Source organism: Euprymna scolopes, chromosome 7 (assembly GCF_053919585.1).
Source record: "Euprymna scolopes isolate OS-2025 chromosome 7, ASM5391958v1, whole genome shotgun sequence".
Lineage (NCBI taxonomy): Eukaryota > Metazoa > Mollusca > Cephalopoda > Sepiida > Sepiolidae > Euprymna > Euprymna scolopes.
Window position 1 is genome coordinate 140,566,885 of NC_136488.1, and position 17,670 is coordinate 140,584,554.

A 17,670-nucleotide genomic window follows, 5' to 3' on the forward strand; every position below is an offset into this window, starting at 1 on the left:
ATTTTTTTTTTTTAATTTCAGGACGCTGTCGATCATAGGAAGAGTCTATCAGACATGTGTACACAGTGTTATGTATGATATGAGAATATGATTGATGTGTAATTTGAGTCTTAATGATATGTTTAGTTCTGATGACTTCGAAGGAAGATGAAATCCATACAGTATACGGAAATATGCATAGAACAGAAGACTTTGATGCTATGACCACTTTGAAAGAATGGATAGCAGTTCTTGCGTTAGTAGATGTAGAACAGTTGAGGTAGCAGGGTCAGTTTAAATGGGAAGGCCAAGAAAAACTTGGGAAATAGTGATGAGGATAGATTTGAGAGAAAGAGGGATAAATAAAGACCTGGCCAGAGATTGGATGGTTTGGAAGTCAATTTCTTAAAGCCGTACAATGTACGCCAGCAGGTGAAATGAACATTAAACCGATGATGATGATGAGGAGGATAATGATGATGCTAATAAAGTTCCAGTCAGCCATATTTCTCACTTCTACATTTATTCTATCTCCCTGTACATCCAAATTTATCCGACTGTATATCATATTTTTTAAATTATTCAAAGCTGTATTTTTGTAAGCTGGAAAATATCAGTTGCCTGAAATAGAAAGTAGAACTTTCTATTTCAAGCAACTGGTCCAAACGACATCATAGTACTAAAAAAAAAAATCTTCAACCGGAACTAGCTCCTATACTTACAAAGCTGTTTAAATGTTGCCTTAAGGAGAAACACCCAACACCTTCGCAAACTTCATCTGTTTGCCCTGTATTCAAAAATTCTAGAGATTGGTCATCTCTCTCTCAGTACAGACAAATCAGTCTCCTGTGCATCATGGGTGAATTGCTGGAATCAGATAAACAGAGAAGTGGTCAACCACTTCGGCAAAAATGGCCTGCTCAGTGACATGCACTATGATTTCCGTTCTGCGAGATCTACAGCTGATGTTCTAACTGTTATATCACACAGAATTAGTGAATCTTAATGCAGACTTCGTTTCTAGAGCAATAGCTCTTGACATATCAAAGGCTTTTAATAGATTACGACATAAAGGTCTACATCACAAGATCATGAGCTATGAAATAGCTGGAATTGTCCTCTCAATTATTAAATCATTTCTCTCTGATAGGCTTATAGTTGTTGATGGACAAAAATCAGAAACTCATAGCATTAATGCTGGCATCCCTCAAGATTTCATCCTGAGCCAATCTCTTCCTGATCTTCATCAATGATCTCCTACATCACGTTTGTAGACATTTATGCAGACCACACCACAATCTATGGCAACACTTTTACTAATGACTTGCGAATTATCAAGGTCCAAAAGCCACTCAAGTGTTAAAGGGATTGTCTATTAGATGATGAACAACACAATGTGAAGATTGGAAACAATGAATGAAATGGGTAGGACGACTCAACAAGTATTTGTTAACATTGGACTTGAAAACAACTATATTGTATTTTTACAATAAGGATTGGTAATTTGGATTATTTGGACTACTGTTCTCATCTTGTGTGAGGGTGTCAATGACCCTCATCACAGCCTCTTTCATTTCCTCAACTGTCTCATTACGACAGCCTCTAAGGTTTTCCTTGAGCTTAGGGAATAACCAAAAGTCACAGGAAGCAAGGTTTGGACTATAGGGAGGGTGAGGAACTGTCTTGATAGTCTGTGATAAGGATGGAGCACCCTTGGGACAAACTTTGCACAAATTTTCCACATCTTCAGTTCCTTGTGAATAACTGTGTGTACAGTTCCCACACTGACATCAAACTATGCACTTATTGTCTTTATAGACACACGACGGACCTTATCCATAAAATTCTTTATTTGGTCAATTAACTCTTATGTTCTGACTTCCTTACTCCTCCCATATCTCTCATCATCCCTCAAAGATTCCCTGCTTTCCTTGAATCTCTTATGTCACTCAAAAACCGATGCTTAATTAATGCAAAATGGTCCAAAAGCAGTCTGAAGCATTCCATACATTTCCGTGGCATTTTTCCCAAGTTTAAAACAGAATTTTATTGCATATCGTTCTTCTAAATTGTCTTCATGTGCAGATTACATTTTTGTAATTCACCAGCTGTGATAATCGGGCTTTAGTAGGGTGTATTCCAATTCCTGTTGTAGCTATTCATTTAAACCTGAAATCACAAACATTGGTCAGTCATTTCATAAGATATATAGCAATAACACACTGAATTTTCAAGAGTCTACGACAATTTTAAATGCCTGTACAAAAAAACTGGAAACTTATTGAATACTTTCAATACCTGGTAATGACCTTTTGTGTTTTATAGTCGACAATGTCTCTATAGGTTGATAATTCATTTCTATTTTACTAACCTAGGTGTCTGGCGTTGCCGCCTGGTGTTTGGTTGGTTGTTTTTGTTTTACGGCATATCAACCCTTTTCAGGTTATTTAATGCTGAATCTATTGATTTGGAAGAATAATTTTTTAATAGAGTATATTTGCTTCTTTTTTTTTTTTTAAAGTCGGTTTCTATTTAACCCATAATTGGGACTCTAACAGGTACTACCAGTCCGGGTCAGAGTGGACCTGGGAGCAATGGCAATTAAAGGGTGGCTCCACACTCCCCAAAGCCCGCAAGCTGGGGCCTCATCATTGGATATAGTTTAAGGTCATATCCAGGACCCCTGGTGTTTGGAGGTGTGTATTCAATCTCACACACAATCAAGGACACCCGGAGCAGAGAAAGAATTCCATAATGAAGCGGCCCGAGGAAGGAATATATCAGTAGGGCTATGTCATATAGCAATAATATACTGTATTTTCAAGAGCCTATGATAATTTTAAATGCCTGTACAAAAAAAAAAAAAAAAAATCTGGAAACTTATTGAAGGAATCTCATATCTTGTCAAACTCAGGAATCTTTATGAAATCTTGAATGGAACCTTCTATTTAATCCACAGGGTAGCATGCTCTCGTTCCATCAGCCATGACCGGATAGAAATCCTAAGCAATTCATAGTTATATTCTTAGTATCGTCTGCGCAGAGAATTGAACCTTCAACCTCTAGAAGAGTGTCACTTACAACTGAATTTTACTGAGTACTTTATCAACTATACCATGGAACCTTGTGGAACGAGAGCTAAAGGGTTCTGTTTGAAATTCCATTGAAATAAATGGCTCTCGTCTGGCGGAGGCCTCATGTTTTGACAAGCTTCTTGGCTTGAGCTTTACTCCTGATCTTATATGGAACACATATATTAAATCCGTGGCCAAGACCGCTGGAAAAATGATGGGATTCAGTATTGATCCAGTAGATATCTCACTGCTGATGCAATTCTCTATCTATATAAGAGCCAGGTATGTCCTAGGATGGAGTACTGTTGCTACATTTGGGCAGGCGCTGCTAGAAAGGACTTATCTTGCCTTGATAGAGTTCAAAATAGATTCCGTAGCCTCGTAAGGGATGTCCTTTTCTCTTCCCTGCAACCTCTTTCTCACAGAAGAGATGTTGTGAGTTTGTCTCTGCTTTATCGTTATTTTCATGGCAAGTGCTCGTCTGAGCTCCAATCTATGGTCCCCACCTCGCCAAACTTTCATGAAAAACACCCGTCTAGCAGAAAACCCTATCACTAATTCCCCCCACTCTTTATCTGTGCCTAAACCTAAACGTAGATTCCATGAATATAGCTTCTTTCTTAGAACTGCACGCCTATGGAATCGTGTTCTGTTTTCCTGCTTTCCAGCTGGCTATAATATGGTTGTCTTCAAGTCTAACGTAAACAAGTTTTTGATGAGCCGTTCCATATAAGTTAACAAATTTACCAATTCTCCATTACTGACGGTTACTATGTTGTCCGATTTCTACTGTACACTCTTTAATCCTTATCCTCGAGTGGCCTCTTGGCCTTGATAAGTGGTGATGCCTATGTAAAAAAAAAAAAAAAGAAAAGATTCTCGAGTTCAACAAAAAGATTCCTGAGTTCAACAAGATACACCTGAAGAATTTCAGAGGTTACATCGGTTAAAATGTTGCAAGAATAATTGAATTACTAGTGTAGCGGACCAGAGTATATAATACCCTAGCTCGCCACAAGAAAATAATGAAACGAATGGAATTGAAGGAAACAAAGACTCAATTGATGGATAAGATAAACGTTGTTTATTTGCTGTTGAAAGAATGTTTTAGCTATAACATGTGTTCATGTCCGCGCGTGTGTAACCAATGTTCGTTGCGGGACTGGTGTTGTAGAAAGAAAAGGAAATGTGTGTTCATCTCAAGTACGGGTCACTATCGTTTGTTCGCGCGTGGGAAGAAAAGTGAGTGTTGTAGTGGAAATTAGAATGATAGTCCATCGTGTAGACAAAGAAGAGGATATGAGAGTTGACGTCAGTTAGCAGTCAGCTACGCGAAGGTGTTCTCAGGGACCAGTAGTAGATAGAGAGAGAAAGAGTGAGAATGTGTACGTACGGTCTGTTAGCTCGTGCCCCATACATAGTAGTAAGTGGGCGTGATGCACGCAGTCGGTCTACGGACCGACCGACCAGCACGAAAGCTGGGCCGAAAAGAAGGAGCTGCTTTTTGCTCTCTCTTTTATACTCGTTTCCGGTGGTCTTTTGCGCATGTGTGTATTTCCTTAGAAAGGAAGTGACGTCGTCCATGTGTGTGCGTATGTGTGCGTGTGTGTGAGTACATGTGTGTACGTTATCGTGTGTGTATATACACGTGCCCAATGTGAGTGTATGTACGCGAACGTGAATATATGTACGTGTGTGGACGTGGGCACGTATGTTTGTGTGTGCGTATGTATACGACAAGTAATATAGCTTGAAATGTGAATGTGCGTTTTTGTGCGAGACTTAACCTGTCTCTAATCAGATTTTTATAATTATTTTCTGAAGTTCATCTTTATCCTTTCTCTCATGCTTTCCTTGGCTTTCCCTGTTAACTGAACTTGCTATCTCAACTGTTCTACATCTACTAACCCAAGAGCCTTTCGTTCATTCTTCCAGCATGACCATACCATCAAAGTCTCCTGTTCTGTTTACGCATCTCCCTGTATTGTTCAGATCTATTGACAGGAAAATAAAATTTCTATTATATAAAAGGAACCGCGTCTGTGCGAGTTCATTCCCTACGGACTCGAAAACGGCTGCGCCGGGTTTTATGAAATTTCACACGAAGGTACTTTATGTCCCTGGCAATGTTCTTAGATAGGTTTTGTATCGGAATGTCTTCGATAAGTATCGATAATCGAAATAATTCAATGAAAGAAGAAACGGGTGATTTTGACCAAAGTTAACACCTTACACAGCCTAACATCACAAGTGCATTTAGGAAGTTTTATTACCACACAAGCCGAAAGGATCAACATATAAAATCAACAGTAGGTTCTTTGATGTGACAGGAGAGGAGCGCGTTCGAAATGAATGTTTCTGTTTAGAGCACAATTGAACCATGATACTTGATTTTTACATTTTAAACTTTAATTCAAGCCGTTATATATATATATATATAAAAAAATAATTTTAGAAAATTAACAGTAGGTTCTTTACAGCGTAATGTCGACTACAATAGCAGTCAAAAATCAATCAATTTGATCGAAAAATGGGCGATTTCATCGATTTCGATGACAATAAAAATATGGGCGTGTGAAACATTTATTAATTATAATTCAATCCCGGGCACCTTGCTAACATTCAACTTTATTTGTTTTTTTAAAATTATCTATCCTCATTTCAAAAACTCAGAAACATAAGTTAAAAAAAAAAAAATCGTAAATTTTTACGACGTGCCCCAGCGTATTATAAACACCCCCAACCTCACCATGTTAAGAACGGCTTGCGGAGTAAACGTCCTCCTCACCTCGAAAGCCGTTCTTAACATGAATAGGTTGGGGTGGGAGAGGGGTATTCCGAAAGCCGTTTTTTATATGGGGTGGTTGGTTGGGGGTGTTATACCACGCTGGGGCAGGTCGTAAAAAAATACCCCAAAAATAATGAAGCCGAACTGAGAGTAAAAAGATTCCCCGACAACATCGCGTAAGTATAGTTATTATTGTAATAATATCGTCTGACTTTTGTAAATCATTGCTAAAATTATAGCGGTGTTGTGTTCACTGTTCAACTGTTTATAATATATATATATATATATATATATATATATATATATATATATATATATATATATATATATATATATATATATATATATATATATATATAAACAAAAAAAAACTTTAATCTTTGATCGACTTAATTGCTTATCTAATCTCGTGAGAAAGAAAAAACTGTTTATCATTATATGTGAATGTGGTCACATGTTGACTTGGGTGTAAACACAACAACAACAATATTTCGTTTCTTATATAAGTTGGACTCGACTGTACGGAGCGGAGCGGCGAGCGGTAACACAAGTTCGGCCAAGTAAGTGAATTCTTTTTCTATAAGTATTTCCTCACCCCTTCCCCCATTTTTTTTTTTTTTTTTTTTACAAGAGTCAGCACTTATCAAGGTCCGAAGGACATTCGAGAACAAGGGTTATTTATTTATTTTACAAGGAGTTTCCTTCCGAGATATATATATATATATATATATATATATATATATATATATATATATATATATATATATAGTAATTTATAAAATATATATGGCGATTAAGCTACACTGAATATTCCGCGTTTCAACCACTCTAGGACTCCTCAGGCTTATGCGCGAATTCTGTGGTCGTTTATCGTTTTTAGAGGAGCATATGAAAAAAACAAAAACAAAAAAAACAAAAAAAAAAAAACGATAAACAACCACAGAATTCGCGCATAAGCTTATCTAATGGGGAGTCCTAGGAAACGCTGAATATTAAGTGTAGCTTAATCGCCATATATATTTTATAAATTACTAACTAGCTCAACCTACGTATTGAGCACTTTTGAAGTAAATACTTAAAGTCTACGCATAAATCTATACTTTTGTATATTAATTTTATGTGAGTAAATTAAGTAGTTATATATATATATATATATATATATATAAGTGAACGTGTGTGTGTGTGTACATTTCCCTACGCAATAACTCTGTCAATGTTTAGTCTACAGACTCGAAATTTGATATACAGGGTACTGAGATTTGGTAAAATCTATGTGATCGATTTTCGGCCAGAAATTTATCTGTTAAGGAGTCAAAGTTCAAAGATTTGACTTTTGAGAACTCTACCAAACTCCTCCGACGATTTTAGGTCTAAACACTTGAAATTTTAGATATAGGTTCCTTGGACATGGATCTAACTTAATAAATTGAGTTGAGCAGTGCTCAACTTGAGCACAAAACAATAAATGTTAAGGGGTCATAATAGGGGTCAAAGTTAAAAAAAAAATTTTTTTTGCTCAACATACACCTCCAAACATCCGGGCAACGCCGGGCTGAAATGCTAGTATATATATATATATAGAGATAGATAGATAGATAGATAGATATATATCCACTTATCAAGTGTTTCCTTTTCAGATTAAATATGTTTTAACTCTTTTTCAAAGTGTTTTTTAACACGTTTTATTAACTGTTTGCTCTTATAAGCTCTATCTCCTATTTGGTTTTATCGAGCTTTTACATCTGGTTGAGATTACTTTATAAATATTAACTCTTTAATATTTATAATATACTTTAGTTTTACCATCTTGGATCATTTTGGTAAATTTAATTGTAATTTTTATTTTTGTTTTATATATATTCTATGAGAAAAAGCGTTGTTGAAAATTTTGAACAGACGCCTTCCCTCGCTTTTGGGCAATTAAAAATATTTATTTTAAAACAAGAAATATACATTATTATCCCACAGTCCAAACAAAATTAAAAAAATATACCGATATCATAAAATTGTAGACCATGTGCCTTTGTTTGAGTCTCATCTTCAAAGATCTGATTATCCAAAAGGATGGCCCAATAATTATTTATTTACATTAGACTTGAAAACGATAATGTTGTAATCAGCTGGGAAGCAGCCTCATGCTATTTTGTTCCACAGAGAGGATATACTAAGAAAGAAACTTTGTTCATGGAAACTCCATTTTAGTTTTAATACAGAAATAGAGAGAATGGAAAGTTCTTCAAGGGCATAGCCATAAGAACCAAAGTGGGGAGGGGACATCCAAACTGTCGTAGCAAAAAATTTACAAAATATGTTTTGTTCGTTTCGTTTCATTTTAATAAAGGTTTGTTTCATTTGTTTTTTATTATTTCATTATGATTAGGGCAACCTAAAGATTGCAATTAATGATCATTGAATGTTTTTATGACATGAAATTTAAATATTTTTATTGCTTCACCAGCATTTCAGCCCGGCGTTGCCCGGGTGTTTGGAGGTGTATGTTGAGCAAAAAAAAAAAAAAGCGGTCAATTTTTTTTTAACTTTGACCCTTATTATGACCCCTTAACATTTATTGTTTTGGGCTCAAATCAAGTTATTAAATTAGATCCGTGTCCAAGGAACCTATATCTAAAATTTCAAGTGTTTAGACCCAAAATTGTCGGAAGAGTTTGGTAGAGTTCTCAAAGGTCAAATCGTTGAACTTTGACCCCTTAACAGCCAAATTTCTGGCCGAAAACGCAGTAAAAAGATTTTCCCAAATCTCAGTACTCTGTATACGAATTGACAGAGTTATTGCGTAGGGAAATGTACACAGACAGACAGACACACAGACACGTTCACTTTTATAGATATACTAGCATTTCAGCCCGGCGTTGCCCGGGTGTATGGATGTGTATGTTGAGCAAAAAAAAAAAAAAAAAAGTGGTAGTAGGAAGGTAGGCTCGAACCTGTACCGCAAAGGAGGAAAAGAATGGGGTAAAACCTAACGTTTATGCTGTTACGACCACCGCCAAACCGGAAGCGACATTTTAAAAAATTAAGGCTAGACAATCTAAAGGAGAGGAGAACTTTAAAAAATATCAGCGAAAAAAGTGACCCCCCCCCCTTTTGAAAAGTGCCTAGTTGAAGAGGAAGATATCAATGTTTTTAGCCAATTTTTCGATATTTGTCATATGAAAGGTCGAACTTTAAAACGATACTGATCTTGGTAAATTCCGTCGCCTCTATTGAAAGTTTAAGGCAGACATGCAAACAGACATACATACATACATTTATATATTGGTAACTAAAGATTTTCGACCCAAACTGATGAAAAAGCTTGCCCTATCTCTGAATACCCTTTATGTAAAATTTAAAATATTTAGACCAGAAATTGTCTGAGTAATTTGGAAGAGACCGCAGAGGTCAATTTTTTTTAAACTTTGACTCCTATTATGACCCCTCAAAATTTATTATTTTGGGTTCAAATTAAGTTATTAAGCTAGATCCATGTCCAAGGAACCTATATCTAAAATTTCAAGTGCGTAGACCCAAAATTGTCGGAGGAGTTTGGTAAAGTTCTCAAAGGTCAAATTGTTGAACTTTGACCCCTTAATCGCCAAATTTCTGGCCAAAAACCGATCAGATCGATTTTCCCACATCTCAGTACCCTGTATATCAAATTTCGAGTCTGTAGATTAAAAATTGACAGAGTTATTGCGGAGGGAAATGTACACGGACAGACACACAGATACATTCACTTTATATATATATATATATATATATATATATATATATATATATATATACACGTTTTATTTTTTTATTACCGTTTTATCTGTTCAGTTACATATGTTTCGGTTGCCGGACCATATGTAACTGAACAGATAAAACGGTAATATGGTCCGGCAACTGAAACATATGTAACTGAACAGATAAAAAATAAGACGCATATTTTCTCTGCAATAGTATTGAGCACTCTCTTCAGGTTTTACTAATTACCATTTTTGCCAAATATATATATATATATATATATATATATATATATATATATTAAGTAATGTGATTTATAATTTAAAATTTAAAAATCATATTTTAATTAAATTAAAAATCCGTTTCATAAGAAGGAACAACAACAAAATCAATTATCTGTACGATCGTTTCGGAAAACAATGCTTTTTATTGTGGTATACATCAAGTTATGTAGAATAATTATATATAGTTTTTTGGTAAGCAAGGTCTCCTCATCAGCAAATTTTGGAGGGTTTTTATTGAATTATTATTATATATCTAAATTACAACGAGCACTTTCTATTTCCTGTATTTTAATTAAACTAGTAATTTCACTGTTACATTAAAATACACTCAGCTCTTTAGACTATTGTTCTAATCTCCTTTAAATATATATATATATATATTTTAAAAAAGAGTCTCCATTTATCAAGGCCCGGAATCCACTTGAGGATAAGAGTTAATGAGTATACAGTAGTCAATGGAAAAATGTCACAGTAATCGTTAGTATTGAAAATTAGGTAAATTGTATTACTTAAGGGGATGGCTCATCAAGAACTTGTTGTAGTCAGTTGGAAAGCAGGACGGCCGAACAAAGTTCCACAGGTGTGTGTAGCTCTAAGACAGAAGCTTTGTTCATGGAATCTACGTTTAGGTTCAGGCACAGCTAAAGAGTGGGGAGAAATTATTGATAGTGGTTTCAGCTAGATGAGTGGTTTTAGTGAAAGTCAGGCCAGGTGGATCATAGATTGGAGCTCAGACGACCACTTACCATGAAAATTATGATAAAGCAGAGATAGGATCACAATGTCTCTTCTGTGGTAAAGAGGTTGCAGAGAAAAGAAAAGAGCATTACCTACTAGATTTCGAAGCCAGTTTTGGACTCTATTAAGGCAGGCTCGCAACGTCTCTTCTGTGAGAAAGATGTTCTAGAAAAGAGAAAAGGGCATCCCCTACTAGGCTACGAAGTCTATTTCGAACTCTGTCAAGGCAGGATAGGCTGGTTCTAGCAGCTCCTGCCCAGATGTGGCAACATTACTCCATCATTGGACGTACTTGGCTCTTATATAGAGAGAGATACCTACTGGAGCGGTAGAATGATACCACCATTTTTCCAGTGACCTTGGCAACAGATTTCATGTACATGTTCTATCTCAGATCAAGAGTAAAGGTCAAACCTAGAAGCTTGTCAAAACATCGAGCCTCCCCAAGACGAGACCCATTCATTTCAATTGATGTCAGACGAGGATCAGAGCGTTGATGATGTAAAGATAGAAGCTTGGTTTCAGATGCATTAAAATTAACCAGCCACCTCTTTCCCCATTGCAATACATGAGCAAGATCAGGGGAGAGAGAATTAGAGAGCACTTGGTCATTTATGGCCTTTGAAGTGTTGCCATAGATAGTGGTGTCGTCAGCATAAATGTCTACGAATGATCTTGGGATATGATTTGGGAGATCATTGATGTAGATCAGGAAAAGAGCTGGGCCCAGGATGGACCCCTGAGGGACTCCAGTATTAATACTGTGAGCTTCTGATTTCTGCACATCAACCACTACTCTTATGAACCTATCGGAGAGAAATGATTTAATAATTGAAAAGACATTTCCAGCTATACCGTAGCTGAAGATTTTGCGGAGTAGATCTTTATGCTATAACCCATCAAAGGCTTTTGATATGTCAAGGGCAATTACACTAAAAAGGCAGCCTCCGTCGAGAGATTTGCTAATCCTATGAGATATAACTGTTAGCACATCTGCTGCAGATCTAGCAGAACGGAAACCATATTGCATGTCACTGAGGAGGTTATTTTTGCTGAGGTGGTTGACTACTCTATTTAACACAGATTCCAGCAACTTACTCATCAAACCTGAATCTTTAAACAAAGAACATACTGATGATGTTTTCCAGGGTGTTGGGAAGCAATTCTCCTTAAGAAAATGCTTAAACAGCTTTGTAAATCTGGGAGCTAGTTCTGGTTGAAGCTTTTTGAGCACTATAATAAGAATGCCATCAGGGCCAATTGCTTTACTGGAATCAAGGTTTTTGATTAGCTTGGCAACATCATGCACAGATATTTGTATGTCGCATAGTGTGTTTTCAGAGACAGGAAGAAATGCGTGTGGGGGGGGGTCCTGATCGCATAGGGTAGAATTAACTGCAAAGAGTTTGCCTTTTTCTGTCAGATCCATTAATGATGGTTGGGAAAGAGTACAGACTTCTATTCAGGACCCTGTTTGTTATTTGCCCAAATTGGTGGGAACCAAGCTGCTGCTCAGCTACTTTGGACTTGATGGACTGAGCATACAACTCTCTCGCGTTCTTTATTACTCTTTTACAGTGGTTGCTTTCAGTACATCTAATACATTGGAAGCAATGGAAATAGTGATCATTTCATCAGGTCTGATACTATGAAGGACACATTCTTTTTAAACATGGAATGGAGAGGTAGATCTGATATAAATGTACGAAAGCTATCTCAGTCAGCCATAGAGTATCTATATACTGTACGATGGAGAGGTATGTCCGAGGACTTATTACATTTTGTTTTTAGCTTAACTGAGACAACCAAGTGGTCGGAAGATCCCAGTGGAGGCAGAACGGAAGATGAACATAGCTCAGGACAAATTGTGAGAAAAAGGTCTAGAAGACTTGCATACTGACCGTCACTGTCTACACTACACGGGTAGGTTCGTGAACAATCTGAGTTCGATCATAAGCAATGGAGAAATCGTGACAGAACCTTCCCTCATCACCTGTCTTGTTTGAGTAGGCTAACCATTCCACATTGGCCTAATTTAAAAATAAAATTCACACAAATGTACTTTATGTACCTGGGAGTGTTTTTAGATAGTTTTTTTTTTAAATTTATTTTATCGGAATTTCTCTCATAACTATTGAAGTTTTATCATCGTACAAGCATAAGGGCCCAACATATAAAATCAACACTAGACAGGGGTGCGTTTGAAATGAATGTTTTCATTTAGAGCACAATTGAGCCATGATACTTGACTTTTAAACTTAAATTCAAGCCATTATATATAAAAATAATTTTATAAAATCAGCAGTAGGTTCTCCGCAGTGCAATGTAGACTAAGTTACTGCGGGGAGGCATGTGAAAATAACTCACTGACTACGTAATCAATCGATTTGATTGGAAAATGAGTTATTTCAGCGATTTTGATGATTATAAATGTATAGAAAGTAAGGAATATTCATTGATCCTCATTCCTGGTAACGTCGGTTCTCCCTGCTAGTTTGTGTGTGCGTGTGTGTGTGTGTGTGTGTGTGTATATATATATATATATATATATATATATATATATATATATATATATTGTATTGGTAGTAATTATTTGTTTGTTTAAAACAAAATATATAAGTGTGTCACCCAAAAGAGTGCTCAATGTTTAGACAGAGCCAAAATAAGTGAATTTAGTTTACAAACAAATGGCTACACATAAGCATACATGTTTCAGCGAAAACCCAGTAAGGGAATAGCTTCGTTAGGCCAAGGACAACTCAACAATGAGTTGTCCTTGGCCTGACGAAGCTATTCCCTTACTGGGTTTTCGCTGAAACATGTATGCTTATGTGTAGCCATTTGTTTGTAAACTAAATTCACTTATATATATATATATATATATATATATATATATATATATATATATATATATATATATATATATATATGAGGTATGTTTTCTACGTATTGTACTTTAGTTAAAACTTCAAATTATGCCAGAACTTACTTAAAAAATTGTATTTAAAATGATTTTTAAGTAATATTAAAGCACAATAAATTGGCTTCGTTTTAAAGAACATTAACGTTTTAATTTCCTTCATTAATACTTAAAATTTTCTAGTGAAAGTCAATAAAAGTCGATAATTACGGGATTATTATGAGCCACTGAAGATAGCTGGTAATGTTTTTAAAAAAAAAAACCCAAAAACGTGTTTTATTGCGGTTGGTTCTTCCATATTTTTTTTAAAGCCCCGCCTACCTGTCAATTATGTATTTATTTCGCGTGTGTCATAATTCAGCGATTGAGCTAATGGTCAGCTGATGTTTTTTTTTTTTTTAACTGAAAAGAACAGCAGAAAGTCAACCTCTTTATGGTAAGATGAGTTATTTTCAGAATATTGTTCACTATTTTTTTTTTTAATTTTTTTTTTATTTTAATCTTTTAAACAAACCCATTTCAGGTAAAAACGTACTTAAAATCATGGTGAAATTCCTCAAATTATTATGAAAAAATGATCCAGTAGAAAAATAATTACCAGTAAAAATAGAATCTATTGAATTATCGAGTTTTATCGTACGTGGGAGAACTGTGCGACGAATCCAGTATGACAAACTGACTTATCTCCCTTGACTAAAATTAAGGGTCCAACATTTTTAAACGGAACGTATTTGTGGATGATTTTTTTGTTAAAAATTAATCTAACACATCTTCCACTGGGTCATTTTTCGTAATTTTTAAAAATAAATCTCGCTTTGACACGTAAGTACAGAGTCTCCAAATAGATACTGAAGGGTTTTGAACTTAAATAGATTCTTTATTTTTTAGTGACTTTTTGGACACCCTGTACGTCATAATGATTTCACTTGAAATGCGTTGGTTTTCGCTAAAGTAAACAAACACCTAATCGACTTTCTACACTTTATATTTTCTTGAAAACTAAATCATTTTAATTTGGAAAACTTCTTTACATATATTCATTGTGTGTGTGTGTGTGTGTGTGTGTGTGTGTGTGAGAGAGATAGAAGAGAGGGACTGATCTTTCATCATGAATAAATCAAACCGTTTGTCAATAATCGCCCATAAATAATTACATTCGACAATATTTTTTAGGCCATTTATTTATCGTTTGAAAAAAAAAAAAAGTAAAAACTTTAATGAATTATTAACTTTTAATTTTTCAAATGTAAAAACTTTAATGAATTATTAAAATTCAATTTTTCAAATGTAATAAACTTTAATGGATTATTAAAATTGAATTTTTCAAATGTAAAAACTTTAATGGATTATTAAAATCTAATTTTTCAAATGTAAAAGCTTAAATGAATTATGAAATTTTATTTTTTAAATGTAAAAAATTAAATTAATTATTAAAATGTAATTTTTCAAATGTAAAAACAAAAAATAATTCCCATCTAATGTATCGCCAACTTTGACATCATTATGAAGAACATTTAAGAAAATTTAAATGAAAATTAATCATTCTAGAATTTTGATTGGGGGGCGGGGACCATTTTCCCATAGAAATTTAATGCAAAATAATCACTCACTTTCTGACTAGATGGCATTTGAACGCCTGGTAATGGTGTAATTAAAATCTTATGTTCTCGCGTTTTTAAGGGAATGTTGTCACTCGGGCTTAGTGTTAAGGTTAAGAGAAAACTAGAATCGCAACAATCGCTGTCATCGATTTTTTTGCCTTTACTGGAATTTGTGTGGCACCAAACCACCGAAAGTCCTAGTCTTTTTTGCACACATACAATGGAGGTCTGGTTAGTACTTTCTCTCCTGGGTTTTCCCATCTTCTTGCCTCTTAGCGGTGCTAGTGCTCTTACTTATCTGCGCTATTTTTTAAATCGTATTTCCAAGTTTAATTAAAGTTTTATGATATGTTTTTTTATTCAATTGTAAGGTGAAAGTATAGAATAGGTACAAAACACCCGCCCCATGTTAAGAATGGCTTTTTAAATAATAACGTTATTATTTCAGCACGGATCAATAAGTGCACTGGACTGCACTGTGCACTAGTACCCACTTAGCGACTATTTCATGTGGTACCAGTCGATGCCAACACTACCATTTTGTGTGTGTGGGGGGATAGTTAACTTACAATTTTGCGTTCTTTACTACTACTACTACTACTAATAATAATAATAATAATAATAATCTACTACTACTGCATTATCTTGAGTAGCATTAAAAAAAAAAAAAAAAAAAAAAAAATGACAGCCATTATTAACCGAAATAAATATTTGCTTAAATCTCCAAGTATCTTAAATTTCACAAAAAACTCGCCATTCTTCGTCTGCTGCTGACAAACAATACAGTTCCTGTAGACTTTTATGGCGGGTTCGCACTCGCAGCTCTGAAGACCCCCCCCCCTCCCCACAAACGCACAGCAACAGCAACACACACTAACTCCATCTCAGTGAAATTAGATGAATCGAAAAGCGGAAAATAAATAAATAAAAGAAAAAAAAAAAAAAAGAAAGAAAGAACTAAAAAAACAAAAACAAAAAAAAAAAACAATTCAAGAGAAGGAGAAAAGAGGAAAAATACTAAAACGCAGAATAATTCTTCTTGGGAGCTTTAGCCGAAAAAGTGATATCTTCATTCCACATTATTGAAAAAGGATCATCCAAAAAGTAAATAATGAAAGTTATTAAGGTAAAATCCATTGAAAGCGGTCGGTGGTTCTATGAGAAAATAAAGCTGTGTACGCATTATAAATGTTTCTTTTCTGTGTCTTATGTTATACATTAGTACATTAGGGGTCATTTCGAGTTAAAAGTTTATTTACTGCACTCATCTGGACTAAAGAAAATCATGATTTAAATGTGTATGTCTCGTCTAAATAACTAACGATAATTCTCTGATATGGCCGACAAGACGGGTGATCAAAAAGTCAGATCGAGCGTACCGGAAAACGAAATGAGATCAAATGAGGTCTCATTTCGTTAGTCTCATTTCGCTTTTCGGTACGCGGTACGCTCGATCTGATTTTTTGATCACCCGTCTTGTCGGCCATATTAGATATTCATCGTTAGTTATTTAGACGAGACATACACATTTAAATCATGATTTTCTCTAGTCCAGATGAGTGCAGTCAGTAAATAAACTTTTAACTCGAAATGACCCCTAATGTACTAATGTATAACATAAGACACAGAAAAGAAACATTTATAATGGGTACACAGCTTTATTTTCTCATAGAACCACCGACCGCTTTCAATGGATTTTACCGTTATTAATATAGGTTCCTCTTAAAAAAAAAACAAAACAAAAAAAAACAACTGGCGCTTCTACACTATTGGGACGAAATCTTGGAAATCGTAAGTTCACATGAAAACAATGGTATCTACGTATATTCCTCGTATTTTTATTATATCCAAAAATTACGAAAATCGATAAGGTAGAAAATTATTTAAGAAAATAAAACATTGACTTTGAAGAAAACGATTGTAAAACACAGCAGAGTTCAAAAGGGAGTTAATTTTCCGTTTCGATTCAAATAAGGTGGTGGCAATTTTTCACCTGCTAAGTTGTTTTTTGTTTAATAATTCAAAAATATTCAGGTAATTCCGACTGCATAATTTGGAAGCTACCATTGAAACTGATTAGAATTGACAAAAAAAAACAAACAAAATCAGTTGAAACCATTTTTTATCTGAAAACTCCATTTATTGACTGCACAATCTCGTCCCAATAGTGTAGAAGCGCCAAAAAGAATGGCACATGAAAAATTAGTTAATTTTTCAAAATTTTATTTGGTTTTCGTTTCTGATTGTTTACGGTTTTGAAGCTAAAATATGTTCACTTTAGCTGAGTTAGGAAATAATGAATAGAATTGTTTGGCTTCATTTTCTTTCTTTCTTTTTCTTTCTCAGATTAAAAACTTTTTATAATTCCAGCCGATTTCATAATCGTCAATGGGTGTAATAAAATTCACGACGCAAAATTAGAGAGAAAACATACACTAAATAACTAAACGCAATAAAATTTACTTTTCTGTCAAACCTGTAAAATTTAAACGTTTGGAAACTGTAAGCTTTATAATTTCTGAATTTGTTATCGCAACTTTCACTTAGCCAAACACGA

At 34.8% G+C, this 17,670-nt stretch overlaps 1 protein-coding gene across 4 annotated transcripts in view; it reads left to right on the plus strand.

Moving 5' to 3' along the window:
* Positions 1–6,262: 6,262 nt before the first annotated feature.
* The window catches only part of LOC145280004 (glutathione peroxidase-like), a 38,484-nt gene continuing 27,076 nt past the window's right edge, over positions 6,263–17,670 (plus strand). Inside the window, exon 1 of one of the 4 annotated variants that reach the window (XM_080131628.1) lies at positions 6,263–6,401. The gene's annotated coding sequence lies outside the window, so the exon portion shown is untranslated. Of the gene's footprint in view, positions 6,402–13,815; positions 13,949–15,892; positions 16,218–16,591; positions 16,905–17,670 lie in introns of those variants that run through there. The other 3 variants (XM_080131629.1, XM_080131630.1, XM_080131631.1) reach the window with 3 other exon arrangements.